The sequence below is a fragment of the Gracilinanus agilis genome, chromosome 5, assembly GCF_016433145.1.
Source record: "Gracilinanus agilis isolate LMUSP501 chromosome 5, AgileGrace, whole genome shotgun sequence".
NCBI classification, from domain to species: Eukaryota; Metazoa; Chordata; class Mammalia; order Didelphimorphia; family Didelphidae; genus Gracilinanus; species Gracilinanus agilis.
Genome location: NC_058134.1, coordinates 99249474 through 99255861, shown reverse-complemented (window position 1 = coordinate 99255861; position 6388 = coordinate 99249474). Strand labels below are relative to the sequence as shown.

At 43.1% G+C, this 6388-nt stretch overlaps 1 non-coding gene across 1 annotated transcript; it reads right to left on the bottom strand.

Moving 5' to 3' along the window:
* Nucleotides 1–1034: 1034 nt before the first annotated feature.
* TRNAC-GCA lies at nucleotides 1035–1106 on the bottom strand. The gene has a single exon. It is a non-coding gene; the product is annotated as a tRNA-Cys (tRNA).
* Between the last annotated feature and the right edge of the window lie 5282 nt (nucleotides 1107–6388).

Below are 6388 nucleotides of genomic sequence, written 5' to 3'. Positions count from 1 at the left end.
CTTCTCCTCCTCCTTCTCCTTCTCCTTCTCCTTCTCCTTCTCCTTCTCCTCCTCCTTCTCCTTCTCCTTCTCCTTCTCCTTCTCCTCCTCCTTCTCCTTCTCCTTCTCCTCCTCCTTCTCCTTCTCCTTCTCCTCCTCCTTCTCCTTCTCCTCCTCCTTCTCCTTCTCCTTCTCCTCCTCCTCCTCCTTCTTCTTCTCCTTTTCCTTCTGCTGCTTCTCTCTCTCTCCTGCCTCCCCCCACCCCATCTCCTGCTTTTTGACCATTTCTGCAGCTAATCCTAACCCTGATGCAAAAGACATCAACCCAATTTCGCCTGTAGCACCTCAGCTAGCTGGGATGCCTGGGACACTAGACTAGGAAGATCAGGGCTTTTGCCCATACCCTGGAAGGAAGTGTCAGAAGAAGGAGTAGGGGCAGGCCCCAGAGACATGGCAGCAGGTTGAGATTGGAGGCACGTGAGAAGCCCGAGGACAATGAGCAGAAGACACACTTGCAGGCACAGGAAGATGCCTGGTGTCAAATGCAGGGTCAAAGGAGATGAGGGAGCAAAGAGGAGGCCCTGATCAGGCCCTGGACCAGAATCCTGGACAATTTTGGTTTTCTATGTCCCTGGGATGATCCAATAGCCCTGAGCTTATAGGAGGTTGATTGCTGAAGTGTGTGCATGGCCAGCAGCTGACTCTGACAAGCTGGGGGCCTCCTCTTGAGGCTTCTGCGGGCCCCAGAAGAGAATTGGAAAAGCAGGAAAATGGTAGCAAATGGGAAGCTACTGGACCTGGCCAGACTCTGTTTGCCCTGAGGCCCTGGCATCCTCAAAGATCAAGGAGAAGTCTGTGTCATCAACATCATAGAGGCAAGCTGGGGGACCCTCCAGGAATGTGGGGCCAGACTGAGGTCAGAGGTGCCTTAGCCTGGGCCCAGCATGCTTGAAGTTTGCCAGTCACAGATGGGAAAGAGCTTGAAGCTGACAGAGGCTGGGTTGTTATAGACACTGGGAGGCAAAGAGGAAGGCCCAAAAGGTGAGGCAGCTGGTAGGGGGCACCTGGATTTGAACCAGGGACCTCTTGATCTGCAGTCAAATGCTCTACCCCTGAGCTATACCCCCTGGCCCTCAGGGACACCCTCCATGAGCACCTTTCCAGGCTGCCACCACACCCAGAGCACCTGCCTTCCAGAGCCATTGCCAGTGGTTTGGAGAGGCCTCCCCAGAGCTGCCAGCCCCAACCCCGGGCACAAGAGCCACGTCCAGGGGCCCTCTCTGAGGATCCCTAACACTCACCAAATGCTCCATAGGTCTTTTGGGTCCCAATATTCCAACAGAGGCCCTACCAACATAGAGCTGCAATGTGTCCTCTCTCCTCACCCAGAGAGGCCTGACAGGTCCCCAGGCAGACAAGACCTAAACCCCAACCCACTGGCCTTCAGGTCTAACTGAAACAATCCTTTGGATTTTCAGGTTCAATCTAGCCCTGGATCATGACAGTTTGCCCTCAGGAGAAGCTACAACCCTTTTGCCTTTCCACAGGACTTGAGTGAGCCTCAAAGTTACCTGCATATGGTTCCCTTTTTCTTCCTTTTTTTTAATGTATATTTTTATAGAAATATGAGTATTTATTTTTAATTTATTTTTAAATGCTTATTTTATATCCACCCCAGTTACATATAAAAGCAATTCTCAACATTTTCAAAAGAATTTTGTCTCAAATTCTCTAACTCTGTCCACCTTTCTAATGGTAAGCAACCTCATAGAGATTTTACATGTAAAACAATGTAAAACATGTTTCCATATTAATAATTTTGTGGAAGGAAACTTGAACAAAAAAAAGAGATACTTTGGCCTGAGTTCAGATTCTATCAGTTCCTTCTCAGGAAGGAGATGGCATTTTATATCATGAGTCCTTAGGAATTGTTTAGGGTCAATGTATTACTAAGAATAGCTAATTCACAGTTGTTCATTGTACAGTATTCCTGTCACTGTGTACAACATTCTCCTGGTTCTGCTCATTTCACTTTGCTTCAGTTCATCTTAATCTTTCCAGGTTTTTCTGAGCTTCTCGTGCTCATCTTTTCTTAAATCACAACAGCATTTCATTACAATCCTATAGTATATCTTAGTTGGTATTTCTCTAGTTCACAGACATTCCCATACTTTCCAGTTCTTTGCTCCTACAAAGAGAGTTCCTTGAAATATTTTTGTAGATATGGGTCCTTCCCCTTTTTATTTTGTAGTCTCTTTGGGATATAAACTTAGTAATGGTATTTCTGGGTCAAAGAGGTGGACTATTTACTAGCCCTTTGGACAAAGATCCAAATAGCTCTTCAGAATAATTGAATAATTTCACAGTTCCCCCAACAGTGATTTAGTGTCTTGATTTTCCCACATCCCCTCCAAGTTTTGACATTTTCCTTTTCTGTCATATTAGCTAATCTAATAGGTTTGGATTGGTTCTAAGTTATTTTTCTCAAATTAATAGTGATGTAGAGCATTTTTGGATGATTATAGAGAGCTTTAATTATTTATTTCTGAGAAATGCCTGTTCCTATCCTTTGATCATTTATCAGTTGAAGAACTCATTAGAGTATATATTTAGGAAATGAGGCCTTTTATCAGAGACTGGTTAAAAATCTTTGAACTATTATTATTACTCTATACTACACTTTATCCTAGGTTCCCCCTTTAGTTCCTTATCACCACTTTCCCAATTTCCTCTCTTTCTATCATCTCTACCCCATTTCTCTTATTTCTTTCCCTTCCTACTTTCCTGTTGGTTCAGACAGATTTCTATATTCTTCCCTCATTGAGCCAATTCTGATGAGAGTAAGGTTCACATGATCCCCTCTTTAACTCCCCCATATTCCCCTTCATTATAAAAGCTCTTTCATGCTGCTTTTACAAGAGATAATTTACCCCATTCTATTTCTCTCTTCTCTCTTCTCAAAATGCATTTCTCTTTCTCCTGCCTTAATTTTTTTTTTGTATGAATCCTATCATATTCAACTCATGCCCTTGCTCTCTGTATATGTATTATACTCCTTCTAGCTGCCCTAATAATGACAAAGTTTTTAGGTGTTACAAGATCATCTTCCCGTATAGGTATATAAAAAGTTTAAACTTATTGAATGTCTTTTTATTTCTCTTTCCCCTTTACCTTTTTATACTTCCCTTGAGTCCTGTATTTGAGCACCAAATTTTCCATTCAGCTCTTGTCTTTTCATGTGGAATGTTTGAAAGTCTTCTATTTCATTGAATACTCATTTTTTCCTCTGAAGGATTATGCTCAGTTTTGCTCCATAAGTGAGTCTTAGAAGTCTTAGTTTCTTTGCCTTCTGGAATATCATATTCTAGGCTCTCCTTTAGTATAGAAACAGATACATATTGTGTTATCCTGATAATGACTAAACAAAATCAAATTGTTTCATTTTGGCTCCTTGCAATATTTTCTCCTTGACCTGGGAAATCTGGAATCTGGCTATGATATTTGTGGGCATTATCCTTTTGGGATCTCTTACAGGAGATGATTGGTGGATTCTTTTAATTTCTAAATTACCTTCAAGAATATCAGGGGAGTTTACACTGAAAAAATTTTTAAAAGATGATGTCTAAGTTCTCCTTTTTGATAATGGATCCTAGTAATTCTAAGAAGGACTCTACTGGATTTATTTTCCCAGTCAGTTGTTTTTCCAAATAAATATTTTACTTTAAAAAATATTTTTCTTCCTTTTTACTTTGTTCCTTGATGTTTCACATTGTCTTCCACTGGCCCAATTCTAATTTTTAAAGGACCATTTTCTTGAGTAAGTTTTTCTACTTCCTTCTCCATTTGGCCAATTCTTTGAAAAGAGTTCTTTCCTTAGTGAATTTTTGTACACCTTTTTCCATATAGCCAATTCTATCTGGTAAGAATGTCCTCTCTTTAGTGCATTTTTCTAAATCTTTTTTCTATTTGACCAATTCTGCTTTTTAAATAGTTCTCTCCATTGGATTTTTGTGCCTCTTTTCACCAATTGTCCTATTCTCTTTTTTGAGATATTAATTTCTTCAATATTTTTCATGCTTCCTTTACAAAGATGTTGACTTTTTTCATGATTTTCATCTTTCTCTCTTATTTCCTTTCTCAATTGACCTTCTACCACTCTTGTTTGTTTTGTTTTTTAAGGTGCTTTTTGAGCTCCTCCTCTAATTATTTTTTAGCTAGAGAGCAATTCATATTTTTCTTGGCGACTTTGGATAATGCAGTATTGCCTTTGTTGTCTTCTTCTGAATTTGTGTTTTGGTCTTTCCTGTCACCAAAATAATTTCCTATGTTGTGTCTCCTTTTTTGGTTGTTTGCTCATTTTTCCATCCTTTTTCTCTTTTTTTAATTAAAAAATGTTAATATTGGGTATTGTACTTTGGTGAAGGGAACACTGTTCTAAACTTCAAGCTCTTTATGCTGACTTCAGAGCTAGCTAGTTCTGAGGATCTTTAAGTTCCCAATTGTTTCAAGATAGTATGATATAAGGAGAAGTGTGTTTAATACTCTCCTGGCCTGTGCTCTGCTCTGTGANTAATTAGCCCCTTTCCAAGCTGCCACCACACCCAGAGCACCTGCCTTCCTGAGGCAGTGACAGTGGTTTGGAGAGGCCTCCCCAGGGCCCAGCTGCCAGCCCTGACCCTGGGCACAAGAGCCACATCCAGGGGCCCCCTCTCAGGGTCTCCAACACTCATCAAGCCCTCCACAGGCTCTTTGGGCATCAACCAGTGTTGTATTGAACCTCTGGGAGCTTGAATATCACCTTTGATTGACAAATAAGTCAGTTGGATGGAATGTTCCCAGGGAGTCATGCGAGAGGCAGGAGGAGGGGCAGTTGAGAATCCTGCAGAAGTTCTGGGTCTTTTGACCTGTGCTGAGGCTGGAGATCGGTGAATCCTGGTCTTAGAGTGAGAGGTGCAAACATCTCTCTGCAAACTCTTCCTGTACTTGGGATACCGTGCCAACCTGTATCTGACCACCACCTTGGTGTCTCCTGCCCCTAGATATTAGGAATTACATCGTCTAGATATCTAGGTTTCCCAGGGCCCCGGAGGGATCCGGGAAGTGGGCAGGAGACGAAGAAGAGGGTGGAAAAGGGTGGAAATAACTCAACTGTAAGGCTGAAGATCTATTGAAGAAGTCAAAATATCCCAACAGTTTACCTACTCTGGTTTAAGTCCTGGCCAGGCTGAACCAGAGGAAGCTACATTGATTCTTCATCTGCCAGCAGTTGAGATTTCATTAGCAACCAGTAGAATAGGGTCTCCTATACCACAGTCCTTTACCCCCATCCTTCTTGTTAATATAAAGTTTAAAGTACTTTCCTAAAGCAGTGTCAAACTTGTTTTGGGAAGGGAGAAATCGCAGTCAGAATACAAGGCATTATCCTAGCTAAAGAGCTCAAATCAATATATCAATTAACCCCAGGTGGGTCCTGAAGGGATAAACCTCTTAGACCTGAAGGATCCTGCCTGGGCAACTGCTATAAGGGAGAAGGGTCATCTTATTCTCTCTGTACATCAATTTACAATCTCAAACATATTAAGAGACTCCCAATAATTATAACAGGTCCTAAAGAGCCCCCAGCCACATGGGGCTGCTTCTTGTCCTCACTCCCCACCCAGACCAGCCTGGCAGGCCCCAGGCAGAGGAGCCAAACGTCCCTCTGCCCACTGTATTGGGGTTTAGCTGAAATAATGGCTTAGGTTCGATATGGCCCAGAGACAAGGCAGCACAGCCCTCAGCAGAAGCTACAAGGCCTTTTGCCCTTCCACAGGCCTTGAGTGAGGCTGCTGGTCACCTGGAGAGGGCTGGGGACCACAGCAAGGCCCTCTCTCTCGAGCACCAGCCTGAGGCTCCAGGATGCTCCTCAGCCCTTGCCAGTTTGCAGTTGTTCTCTTTCCTTATGGGGGGCCCAGAGTTAGGGTCCCCTCACACCCCGGCTGCCACCAGGCAGGCAGACACCGTGTGTCCATGACCAAGCCAGGCTCTAGCCAGGGTTCCCTGGGCAGTCTGCTGCCCCCATTCTCTGTTTCTGCTAAAATTACTGGGAGAGACTGAATTTTGTTTAATGATATAAGTTTATTGATCCTCTTAAGCTCACTGGTTAGGCCAGTCATCACCCAGAAGGCGTAAATATGAAAAATGATAAAGGCTGTGATAATAATATAAATTAGTATTTTAATTAAAGCCATGTTGATAGATAAAGTTATCAGACCACGCGCTTGTAAGCATTCAAAACTGCCGCCTCCATTACTGCCTCCTAGCCAAGCGCCTACTCGCCAAAGAGCGAGCCTACTGGCAAAAGAGACCACTTCCTCCTAACCCAGGAGATTTAAACCCTTCCCTGCGTCAAGACGTAAGCCTTCCCAAG